Here is a 13,942-nt window from a genome sequence, read left to right on the forward strand (position 1 = left end):
TGTGATAAATGCCTATGTCAAGAAGCTACCATAGCGCACTCTTTTGTTTTTTGTACAAAAATCCAAAAATTCTGGTATGAAATATTTGATATTTTTTCAAAATTGAGCAAAATAAAACTGGTACCAAAACCAGAATGGATTATCTTCGGAATATCGGAAGGTAACCCTGAATTAAACGTGTTTCAGAAGAATTTATTTAATTACGGGCTAATAATGGGAAAAAAGCTTATACTTAAATTCTGGAAAAATGCGCCGACACCAACAATAAAAATGTGGATATCAAATATGTTTGAAACATTACATCTGGAAGAGATGAGATTCCTCCTAGCAGGTAAAGCAGACCAATTCCAAAAGACGTGGTCTATGTTTCTGGACCTATTACAAGTATGAGGTGCAATAGTAAGCTAAAAAAAACAAATATATAAATAAGCGGAATCAGGACCTGGTAACGGGAGGTAAAATAACAAAAACAGACTTGGTTGGTAGTCCCCTTTCTGCGGAGTTTAATGTTATAATAGAGCGATTGTTTCTATTTTCTCTTTCTCTCTTTTCTAGGGTCTATTTTCTCACTTTACTTCCTTCTCTAACTTCTTTCCTAAGGGGCTTTCTTTTCCTTACACTCTTGCACTGCACGACTCTCTTGCACTTTCTTTACTTTCCTTACTTTTACCTTTTTCTTAAAGCTCAAAAAAAAAAAAAATGAAGCGGTACAAAAAATGTATTAAGATATATGTGTTGTGTAGAATTGTAATTTACCGTACTTCTAATAAAAATAAAATAAAAAAAATAAAAAAAAAAGGACTTGTCTCACAGACTTGGCTTTGGCTTTGCCCCGACTCGGGGTTGCTAAGCTGCTCCCTCTAGGAGCCGAATCGGAACTAGCTGTGCAGAACGGCGCTGCCAGTTACTCCGAAGTGGAAACAGATGGCCGTCGACTTTCTACACAGCCGCGGTCCTCTGCTGCTGGTATAAATCACCATTATTTATTGTACTTACCAGACAGATTGCGCCTGCTATTGACTCCGAGTCCTTGCTCCCTTCTGGAGCCTATACGGAGTAAGTCATGGGAGGAAATACATCGCAACCCTGAACTAGGTGTTGCTTCCTCAGGCCTCTGGCCCCCATATGACCCGGCATCATAATCGGAGTCACCTCTTTCCGATACTCCCCTCGACAGAGTGGGAGAAATACTGCAACCCTGCCAGGCGTTGCCATAGGCATATGGCTGAAGCCGCCTGTTAATGCCTCCAGTACACGTAACATTGTTTGTTCACATGATTAAAATGAAGCATGTCTCCATTAGTTCAGAGATTCGACTGCTTTATCGATATCCACATAGTTGGAGTAACTTATGAAAGAATCTCCAACAGTCCCCTCTACTGAGCGAAAATTATCATGACGCAACCCTGAACCAGGTGTTGCTCCCACAGGTGTCTGATAGACACAGCTCAAAAAAGGCTTCCTAAAGCCAGGAGATCCTTTCTGGAGCCTCAATGGAGTTTATTAGGCAAGGAAATAGAACGCAACCCTGAACCAGGCGTTGCCTCCTCAGGCCTCTGGCTGACTCCCTTTTGGAGCATCAATCTGTACAGGCATTGCCTGTAAGATGCTCCGAACAGCCGCCCACTTCAGTGGAGCCCCATTCTGTGCTGCACTAGCAAGTCAAATTTCACTACACCATTTGGTGTATGTGATAATAAATGTCCTTTGTATCCTATCTGCTATGATAGTCACAAACATGACCGAGCGGCAACCGCTATTAAAAAACTGCCAACTCTATTCATAGCTGCCCTATAAATAGAGCATACACTATACACTGCTGTACAGCGTAAGCTGAACCAACCTCAGCCGGCAGCATCTATATTTAAATTTCTAGGTGCTACCGCAGCTGAGCTTACCTGGCGGTCGCTGTCCTGGCCGCAGCTATTTTGTAAAACCACCGATTGCTGCTAATCTTTTGCAGCGATTGCTGATCTAGCTGCACCAGCAACTGCCCCGCCAGCTCCTTACGGAGCCTCCAAGGCAGCCTCCAAATCCGACCGCTTGTTCCCGTTCGGAGCACCAACGGCGGCAGCCGCACAGGCTGCACCCGTCAGCTACTCCGGGCCTGCTGAACCGCAGTGGCCTGTTGCTGAAAACAAATTTGGCTTACCTGCCAGAGCAGTTTCGAACTGCTCCAATTCCCGCACCATGCGTCGACATATTGATGTGCATGCGGGCTGGTGGGCTCTTCACGTAGTCGCTCATGTGATTTCGTAATAAAATTACCAGTTGATTATCCTTGGTTCTGAAAACTACTGCTTACCTTTTATTTCCCAATGAGCCAATGAAATTCATCAGTCAGCAGCGGCTACAACCCACGAGAACCTTCAACCTCCAGGAGACCCACCTATGGCACACGAATTGTCCCTACTCTCCGTGGCGTCTTCATTCTAATTGCCACTAATTTTTCAACATGAACGTGGAACATGTGGCGACCATGTGGCAACTGCATAGTTTCCTGCAGTCGCCTAAAAAGTTGCCTAAATGGGACAGGCCCATGTCATCTTTGATCACAAGGGAGTGCCTAATGTGAAGAGAGCTTCTCCAGGATCTTGCCTTTTGCTTGTTCAAACACAAGGCCCATCCCCGTTTGCTTTGTCAATGTCGGGGCATTTTCACTGAAGGTGAGTCCATTGACATGAATCCTCATGAAAAGGACACCAGCTGTGATATGCTGCATTAGATTGATAGAATGTGAGTGAAAGCGACAATACCAAGTTTTGTTGAAAACCATCACATTTAAAAGAACCACAAATAATATGTGGGTGCTCTGGACAATTTTCTGCATTATAGTATCTCCCCTCCTCCTCCCACTTCCCTTCCCCCTTCTCCCTCCCTTCCTCCAACACAATTCCACATTCACACAAATTGGTCCTTTGTAAAAAATATTAGGAATAGTCCAGTTGGAAACAATCTAGTGCCAGTAATACTCGGCCAGATGGGCAACATCTGTGGAAAAAGAGAGTTAACATTTCCAGTTAACGGTTTTCAATTGAACTTGGAAAAGTTAGGAAATGTGCATGTTTTAATTTGTAGAGCAAGGGGTGGAGAGAATGAGGAATGTCTGCGATAGTGAACGTGTTTCTTCTAATGAATGTAATTGATGGAAAATCATGAGCTAGAATCCTTGCCAAATCACTTTACATCTTCTCAAACAATTTACTCTGAAGTCATAGCAGTGGTAGGGCATTAATGGCTTTGATTTTCCGGGTTTCCTATTCTCACATGACAGTTACTAGTTCTTAATGAGTGGAAGGAGAATAGTAATGGCGTCAGTGTAAAGTGTTCAATAATTCTGTAATTATTCCAGAATGTAATTTAGGTCATTAACCTTTTTGCCTATCAGTGGCATTGATACAGATGTGGTTTGTGCAGGGCTAATTTACAGATTTAGTGCAGTTGAAGGAATGTTGTTTCCTTTCTGAGCTAATTAACGATAATTCAATTGTAATTCCTGTTGCGTCTCAGTGAACACATATGTAAGTTACTTGCTAAATTTCACACGTCTGAAATGTTATTGGCTAATGCTCAAGCAACTAAGAATTGAAAAGACACAGAAAAAAAACAGTGTAATTGAATGATTGCAACAGGAAACATTTTTCAATGTAGATCCAGATTAAAAATTAAGTGAATTCTTGTTTACGACCGAAACAGATGAAATGATCTGTTAAATCATTCTTGTAAAATATATTTGTTCATTTACAAAAGTGTAAAATTCAAATGATGGAAATTAAAAAATGCCAGGGAAATGCTTTGGATTGCACTGAATATTGAAGAACAAGAGAGCTCAAAAGATACACGGGTGTCCGTGTGTCAGAAGAAGTGTCCTGACCTGAAATGTAATCAGTGGGTCTAAGGAAGGGTCCAGACCAGAAATATTGTCTGACTATTCCTTCCATAGATGTTGCCTGGCCTGCTGAATTTCTCCAGCACTTTGTGTTTTATTCAAAATTCCAGCATCTGCAGCTTCTTATGTCTCTTACAGCATAGAAACAGCCCATTGTCCACGTCAACCAACTATCACCCCGTACACTAGTTCTATCCTACACTTTAGGGACAACTTACAGAAGCCAATCAACCTAAAAACCCACACTTCTTTAGGATGTGGGAGGAAACCCACACAGGTACAGGGTGAACATACAAACTCCATACAGACAGCACCCATAGTCGGGATCGAACTGTGGATGGTTTGACTGCCCCAAATCGCGGGAGAACAAAGAGAAAGAAGTTGAACTTTATTGCCTTCCATCACAGTGAGCAATGTGGATTATGTGGTTGTGTGTCTTGTTGCTGTTCACTTAGTATGGCTCTATGGTAACTCAAATTTCACTGTACCTTAATTGGTACATTTGACAATAAACTGACCCTGACTTTGAAACCTTGAACCTGGGCATCTGACGCTGTAAGACAACAGCTCCACTGGTGCACCACTAACACTACTAGGATGGTTATTTTAATAATGGTAGAAAACTGAGGTGAGGTGTCTGCGGCATGGAGTCGGAGTCTCGCTGCATGCTGCATGGGGGGGAGAGTGAGGGTAGGGATGGAGAGAGAGAGGGGGATGTGAGAGCGGGAGGGGGGGGGAGACAGGGGGGAGAGAGAGGGAGGGAGGGGGAGAGGAGGGGGAGAGAGAGCGGAAGGGGAAGGGGTAGGGAGGAGAGAGAGAGATGGGGAGGGGGATGAGGAGGGGGAGAGGGAAAGGGGGATTTTATTAAGTGAGATTGCAAAATTAAGGTAGGTTTTCGAGCAATTATATTTTCTCCTCCATATAAATTATATCAAACAATTGGAACTGCTTTCTTTTCCTTGATAACAATACTAAAACATATGTATTCCATAGTTTGCGACCTTCATTTTGCATCATCTTTTTAATGTGCACACTAACAGTCGAACAGCAACAGACAATACTGCAAAAAACTCACAGTATTTTATTTGCAGAGATTGCATGCTCCTTTATAACATTTTACATAACATTTCACAGTACAACTTGATTATTAATACAAGGACAACTTCAATTCTTGATTTGAAAAAAGTGTATACAACAATGATCCCATTCATCCCATCCCATTAAGAGTAAACCTAGCAATTATAGACCTGTTAGTTTGACTTCAGTGGTGGGCAAATTAATGGAAAAGATACTTAGAGATAAATATATATAAGCATCTAGATAAACAGGGTCTGATTAGGAACAGTCAACATGGATTTGTGCCTGGAAGGTCATGTTTGACTAATCTTCTTGAATTTTTTGAAGAGGTTACTAGGGAAATTGACGAGGGTAAAGCAGTGGATGTTGTCTATATGGACTTTAGTAAGGCCTTTGACAAGGTTCCTCATGGGAGGTTGGTTAAGAAGGTTCAACTGTTGGGTATAAATGCAGGAATAGCAAGATGGATTCAACAGTGGCTGAATGGGAGAAGCCAGAGGGTAATGGTGGATGGCTGTTTATCGGGTTGGAGGCAGGTGACTAGTGGGGTGCCTCAGGGATCTGTGTTGGGTCCTTTGTTGTTTGTCATGTACATCAATGATCTGGATGAAGGTGTGGTAAATTGGATTAGTAAGTATGCAGATGATACCAAGAGTGGATAATGAAGAGGATTTCCAAAGTCTACAGAGTGATTTAGGCCATTTGGAAAAATGGGCTGAAAGATGGCAGATGGAGTTTAATGCTGATAAATGTGAGGTGCTACACCTTGGCAGGAAAAATCAAAATAGGACGTACATGGTAAATGGTAGGGAATTGAAGAATACAGTTGAACAGAGGGATCTGGGAATAACTGTGCATAGTTCCTGGAAGATGGAATCTCATATAGATAGGATGGTAAAGAAAGCTTTTGGTATGCTAGCCTTTATAAATCAGAGCATTGAGTATAGAAGCTGGGATGTAATGTTAAAATTGTACAAGGCATTGGTGAGACAAAATCTGGAGTATGGTCGCCCAATTATAAGAAGGATGTCAACAAAATAGAGAGAGTACAGAGGAGATTTACTAGAATGTTGCCTGGGTTTCAGCAACTAAGTTACAGAGATAGGTTGAATAAGTTAGGTCTTTATTCTCTGGAGCGCAGAAGGTTAAGGGGGGACTTGATAGAGGTCTTTAAAATAATGAGAGGGATAGACAGAGTTGATGTGGACAAGCTTTTCCCTTTGAGAATAGGGAAGATTCAAACAAGAGGACATGACTTCAGAATTAAGGGATGGAAGTTTAGGGGTAATATGAGGGGGAACTTCTTTACTCAGAGAGTGGTAGCGGTGTGGAATAAGCTTCCAGTGGAAGTGGTGGAGGCAGGTTCATTAGTATCATTTAAAAATTAATTGGATAGGCATATGGATGAGAAGGGAATGGAGGGTTATGGTATGAGTGCAGGCAGGTGGGACTAAGGGGAAAAAAAGTTGTTCGGCACGGACTTGTAGGGCCGAGATGGCCTGTTTCCGTGCTGTAATTGTTATATGGTTATATGGTTATATGATTCCAACCACTCATTACTCTTGACTCAACCAATTTTATTTCTGAAATATTGGTCATAAATTTGGTGGATTCAATTCGTGTAATCCTGCCATGCCACCCCCCTTTTTGTAATCCCGCCCTGCCACCCCACCTTTTTGAAAAGCTTCGTACGGGCCTGGTGTTTAATATTTCTGACACTCGTAGACCTTTCTTACATATGCTGTCACACGCACTGTAGTCTCTAAACAACACTTCAGTAATTTTCCTTGCCCTCCATTTCAGAATAATAGTGTTTTAAGCCAATAACTCGACACTAGCTCTGGCAATAAATAAATAAATAAAAAGTGCAGCTTTCCAGCCCTTATCTCATTGGCCACGCTCGGCTGCACATCAGTCTCAATCTGGTGGACTCTTCCATCTTCTTCTCGTCGTGGGGGTGACGGACTGGGAGGGGCCTCACAAGTGGAATAGCCCGGGGACCCTCTTCATTTAAATCCGGCACTGCTCCTATTTCATCCAAATGTCAAGACATACCGGCAAGAGTTATTCTGTGAGCACGTTTGTGACCATAGCTAAATGTATTCACCCTAAACTTCTTAGTTTAGTTTAGTTTAGTTTAGTTTAGTTTAGTTTAGAGACTGTGCAAAAACAGGTACTTCGGCCCACCGAGTCCACACCGTCCAGTGATCCCCACAAACGAACACTATCCCACACACACCAGGGACAATTTATAATTTTACCAAGTCACTTAACTGCCAATCCTGTACATTTTTGGAATGTGGGAGGAAACCGGAGCACCCGGAAAAAACCCAGGCAGGTCACGGGGAAAACATACAAACTTCATACAGACAGCCCCCATAGACAGGATCAAATCTGGGTCTCTGGCGCTGCAACTCTACTGCTGTGCCACCATGCCAACAGTTCAAGGATCATGTTTAGTCTCCATTTGCATTGTATTGCTCAGATGGCCAGTGGATATGCCGTCTGAGCCATCTGAGTTTGATACCAAGCTAATGAGAGAAAAAACATAACTGGTGCAAGTAAATATTGGATTTACAGTGTCAGTGCAGTGACTTTCAGTGCCAATGAATTGTACAAGGATGGCCAGACTTTTCAGCATAAGTACATTAATTCAAATTGCTCTATGATTTAATATAACAGTTATTTTCTGGTAGTCAGCAACCTTGCGCACAAACCTTCAGGTTTTATTCAGGCCATTTTTTCACACATCTTTGTTGTGCTAAATAGATGCTAATGTGTTTTGCATACGCTGCTTATAATTTGTTTGTTAATGTGTGAAAGCCACTGAGTTTATTTTTGCAGTCCCATGGATTTTCATGTCAGGGCTTAACCAATGCAATCTGTTCGCGAGTGGATTATAAAATAAATCAATTTTGAGCTGTTGAACATTAAAGCTGCATAATGGTTTTATGGTTTCAAGATGGAATATATTATTTCCTTACCAACATAACTAGGGAAATGTATAATCTATTTGAATATTATAGTTTTGTTTGGTCAAAATATTAAAAAGAACTGAACAAGCTTATTGCAGATCTGTGCCAAGAAATTCCAGTGCCCAGAAACTCCAAAGCACAACAATGACCAACAAGACTTTGCACATTTTCAGATGCTGCCTACAGGGGACTAGCCACAGACCCGACAGACCCTTATGGGGAGAGGGTAATTGGATAGAGTGGATAGAGTGAATGTGGAGGATGCTTTCACTAGTGCGAGAGTCTAGGTATACAGGTCATAGCCTCAGAATTAAAGGACATTCCTTCAGGAAAGAGATGAAAAGGAATTTCTTTAGTCAGTGGGTGGTGAATCCGTAGAATTCTTTGCCACAGAAGGCTGTGAAGGTCAGGTCAATGGATATTTCTTAAAGCAGAGATAGATAGATTCTTGATTAGTACGGATGTCAGGGTTTATGGGGATCGGCAGGATAATGGGGTTAGGAGGGAGATACAGATCAGCCATGAGTGAATGGCGGAGTAGACTTGATGGGCCGAATGGTCTAATTCTGCTCCTATTACATGACCTTACATACATGCACACATACATGCACATAACAAACAAACAATAATAGTCAGGGAAGCCATCAAGTTCTGGAGGAAGGATAAGGTTGGAATGATATTATGGGGGAGTGGTGGGGAGCAGCATGAAGATGTGAGGATAGGGCGAAGATACATCTCAGTGAAAAGCTGCATCTCCGACCAGGTAGGGACTGAGAAATGCAGTTTCCCTCTCTCCCCCCACCCCCCACCCCCCACATAAAAAAGATTAGACCTCCAAATGAAACTTTTTAACATACTAAAAAAAAAATGTAAAGGGTGAGAGGACAGACAGCTGCAGGCTGGGCAGCCATACTCGATGGTGCCCCCTCGATTACACACAGCACTCGATGGATGCTGTTTGTGTGGACTTTGCACCTTCTTGTGATCATGTGGGTTTCCTCCAGGTGCTCCAGTTTCCTCCCACATCCCAAAGACTTGTGGCTTTTCAGGTTAATTGGCCTCTGCAAATTACACCCAGCATGTAGGGAGTGGATGCAAAAGTGAATTAACATAGAATTAGTGTGAACGGGTGATCGATGGTAAGCACGGTTTCCATGGTGTATCTCTAAACTAAACCAAACTAATACTATGGACTAGAAGTTTATAATCCTTAATACCAGCATATTATCCTCCAACTTTTTTTGCCACCTCCAAAGGGATTCCACTACTGACCACATCTTCCCATTTCCGCTTTCCGCAGAGATCGTTCCCTCCGTAACTCCCTGGTCAACTCAGCCCCTCCCCAAGTACTTTCCCCTGCAATGGCAGGAGATGCAACACCTGTCCCTTTACCTCCCTCTCGACTACATCCAAGGACCCAAACAGTCTTTCCAGGTGAGCCAGTGGTTCACTTGCACCTTCACTGGCGAGACCAAGCGCAGGCTCGGCGATCATTTCGCTGAACACTTCCGCTCAGTCCGTCTTAACCAGCACTTCAACTCCCCCTCCCATTCCCAATCTGACCTTTCTGTCCTGGGCCTCCTCCATTGTCAGAGTGAGGCCCAGCGCAAATTGGAGGAACAGCACCTCGTATTTCACGTGGGTAGTTTACACCCCAGCGGTATGAACATTGACTTCTCCAACTTCAGGTAGACCTTGCTTTCCCTCTCCTTCCCCTTCCCAGTTCTCCCGATAGTTTTACTGTTTCTGCCTACATTCTTTCTTTTTCCCAACCCCACCCCTGACATCAATCTGAAGAAGGGTCTCGACCAGAAACGTCGTCAATTCCTTCTCTCCATAGATGCTGCCTCACCTGCTGAGTTACTCCAGCATTTTGTGTCTACCTATGGACTAGAAACTCATCTGTGAGTGAGTTTACCACCTGAGACAACAATGTCCATCCAAAGTCATGAAGGAGCAGTCATGGAATAGCTGCATTAGCCAGGATATTTGCAGCTCCAATAATACTCAAAAAACTCAAAGCAGCCTATTTGATTGGCACTCTATAATAATGCCTCCACCTGCTGTTATTTGCCAGGACTGTACTGACAGCATCTCACAAACCATGATTTTTATTGATGAAAGTACAAGGACAGTGAATGGATGAGCTACAAAACTGAGAACTATATTCTGCACTCTGTATTCTGTGCCCCATCACTCAACCTATTGTACTTCAGTTATATTAATGAATAGTATTATCTGATCTGATGGAATAGCATGCATAACAAATATTTTCACTGTACCTTGGTACACATGAAAATAACAATCCTGAAGGTTTAGGTTGCCCAGCGATCATGTGTTTACCTAAAGGGTGGCACAGTGGCACCACATTAGAGTTGCTGCCTTACAGCACCAGAGACCTGGGTTCGATCTTGACTATGGGTGCTGTCTGTGTGAAGTTTTTGTACATTCTCCATGTGACCTTGTGGGAGCACCTTTCTTAGGGTGCTCCATTTTCCTCCCATATTCCGAAAATGTGCAGGTTTGTAGGTTGGCTTCTGTAAATTGTCCCTAGTGTGTAGAGTTGAACAAGTGAATGGGTGATTGCTGGTCAGCATGAATTCAATGGGCCGAGGGGCCCGTTGCCACGTTGTGCCTCTAAACAGTACTAAACTAAACTAAACTGAACTAAACTAAAGACGGCCAGGACACAGGGACATCAATACCTCCAGGTTCCCCAGAAAGGCATGCACCATTCTGAATTGAAATGCTTTCACCATCCCTCATCAGAGCTGTGTCTAAATACTGGAACGCAATAAACAAGACCGTGTGGAAGTACCTTCATCAGAGGGATGGCAGTCATTTAGAATTGTGGCTCACTACTAATTAGGAATTGGCAGTAGATGCTGATGTTGCAAATGATAGTCATATCCAGAAATATTAATAAATAAAGAATGGAAAATGATAAGGCCATATGATTCTGATACAAATGTGGTAAATGTGACTTGTGGCAAGTGAACACACAGCTGAATTTTCAATGTTCACAATATTCAATATTCCAACCCAAAGATGATCACAAAAACCATTTTATCCCAAATTAAAATGAAGCTCAGTCATACAGCAATTAAAACCAGAGCCCTGCACCATCCAATATCTTGGTATTGATTTGAGGAATGAATGCAAGCTTTGGTAGTTGTATTTTATTTTCACAACTCATTTCAATAAAGGCCAGCTCTTAAACATAAACTCTGTCAATTTGATACTGGAAATAAGAAATAACTTCTTCCAAACTGATGCTGCATGACAACCAATTGTTTGCTGCTATAAACTCCACTAAATCTACTGTATGTTGAAGATTGAATGGCAGATTGCAAGCAGATGCATGGTGGATGCAGTTTAATGTGGACAAATGTGAGGTTATCCACTTTGGTGACAAAAACAGGAAGGCAGATGTCAAGTTGAATGGTGTCAAGTTGGAAAAAGGGGAAGTACAACAAGATCTAGGGGTCCTTGTTCATCAGTCACTGAAAGTAAGCATGCAGGTCAGATTCAGATTCAGATTCAGATTCAGATTCAGATTCAATTTTAATTGTCATTGTCAGTGTACAGTACAGAGACAACGAAATGCATTTAGCATCTCCCTGGAAGAGCGACATAGCAAACGATTTGAATAAATAATAATAAGTGTCCGGGGGGGGTGGTGATTGGCAGTCACCGAGGTACGTTGTTGAGTAGAGTGACAGCCGCCGGAAAGAAGCTGTTCCTCGACCTGCTGGTTCAGCAACGGAGAGACCTGTAGCGCCTCCCGGATGGTAGGAGGGTAAATAGTCCATGGTTGGGGTGAGAGCAGTCCTTGGCGATGCTGAGCACCCTCTGCAGACAGCGCTTGCTTTGGACAGACTCAATGGAGGGGAGCGAGGAACCGGTGATGCGTTGGGCAATTTTCACCACCCTCTGCAATGCCTTCCGGTCGGAGACAGAGCAGTTGCCATACCATACTGTGATGCAGTTGGTAAGGATGCCCTCGATGGTGCAGCGGTACAAGTTCACCAGGATCTGAGGAGACAGATGGACCTTCTTCAGTCTCCTCAGGAAAAAGAGACGCTGATGAGCCTTCTTGATCAGAGTAGAGGTATTGTGGGTCCAAGAGAGGTCATCGGAGATGTTGACTCCCAGGAACCTGAAGCTAGAAACACGTTCCACCTCCATCTCGTTAATGTGGATGGGGGTGTGCGTGCCGCCTCTGGACTTCCTGAAGTCTACAATGAGCTCCTTGGTCTTCTTGGAGTTAAGGGCCAGGTTGTTGTCAGCGCACCATGCTGCTAAGTGCTGGACCTCGTCCCTGTAGGCCAGCTCATCGTTGTTGCTGATGAGGCCAATCACCGTTGTATCATCTGCATACTTGATGATGGTGTTAGTACCATGTACAGGTGTGCAGTCATAGGTGAAGAGGGAGTAGAGGAGGGGGCTCAGCACACAGCCCTGTGGAACGCCGGTGTTCAGGGTGAGGGTTGAAGAGGTGTGCTTGTCTAACCTCACAGACTGGGGTCTGTTGGTTAGAAAGTCCAGTATCCAGTTGCAGAGGGAGGGGTCGATGCCCAGGTTACCGAGTTTGGTGATCAGTTTTGATGGTATAATGGTGTTGAATGCTGAGCTGTAATCGATGAACAGCATTCTTCCCCTAGAATCTGAATCTGAATCTGAATCTGAATCTGATGTGGTGTATCTGGACTTCCAGAAGGCTCCCTAGAATAGGTACAGCAAGCATTGAAGAAAGCTAATGGCATGTTGACCTTCATAACAAGAGGAGTTAAGTATAGGAGCAAAGAGGTCCTTCTGCAGTTGTACAGAGCCCTAGTGAGACCACACCTGGAGTATTATGTGCAGTTTTGGTCTACAAATTTGTTGAACGACATTCTTGCTATTGAGGGAGTGCTGTGTAGGTTCATGAGGTTAATTCCCGGCATGGCGGGACTGTCATATGCTAAGAGAATGGAACGACTGGGGTTGTATACACTGGAATTTAGAAGGATGAGGGGGCATCTTATTGAAACATATAAGATTATTAAGGAATTGGATACGCTAGAGGCAGGAAACATATTCCCAATGTTGGGGTGTCCAGAACCAGGGACCACAGTTTAAGAATAAGGGGTAGGCCATTTAGAACGCAGAGAATTGGGAATCTGTGGAATTCTCTGCCTCAGAAGGCAGTGGAGGCCAATTCTCTGGATGTTTTCCAGAGAAGTTAGATAAAGTTAGCGGTGTCAAGGGATATGGGGAGCTGGCAGGAATGGGGTACTGATTGTGGATGATCAGCCATGATCATAGTGATTGGCAGTGCTGGCATGGAAGCGCCAAATGACCTACTCCTGCACCTATTGTCTATTGTCTATTGATACTGACATCGAATAAAGTTGTGAAGAAATAAATTTGGAAGATGAATGAAAAAATAATTCCCCTGCCTGCCCATGCAAGTCAGTTTAAATGGCATGCATAGATATGTCTGCAATGCAACAAAGTCCACAAAAGTAATTGTTGATCTAGTTTCATTTTAATGTACAGTATATTTGTGGAAAGGGGGTAATTTACATTTAATTTTGATTAGCTTTAACCAATCTGAGCTAAATATTAACAAAAAAACATATTGAATGCTTGATTTGTGTTAGACAATGATGTTAAACTTTAAAATATCAAACTCATTGGATAACCATAGGATATAGATCTGTCATGATCTAAATTAATGTGGAAGAAACTTGAGATTTAATTACCTCCTTCATCAAGGTTACCTTGATCATAAGAAACATGAAATATTTCTGTTGTAGGCCATCACAATGTTTAACATCTATTGTTACTATATTGTCTACTGTATGAACAGTTGCATATTAAATTAAACTACTACTAAACAAAAGGCACTGGAATGGATACTATGGGCACCACGTAGTTAACAGTGAACTTAATTTGGTCCTAGTCACTCTTAAAATCACATTCTGTCAATACCAGTGACATTCATTTGCTCCTAACA

The sequence above is a fragment of the Leucoraja erinacea genome, chromosome 3 (genome assembly GCF_028641065.1).
Source record: "Leucoraja erinacea ecotype New England chromosome 3, Leri_hhj_1, whole genome shotgun sequence".
In the NCBI taxonomy this organism is placed as follows: Eukaryota; Metazoa; Chordata; class Chondrichthyes; order Rajiformes; family Rajidae; genus Leucoraja; species Leucoraja erinaceus.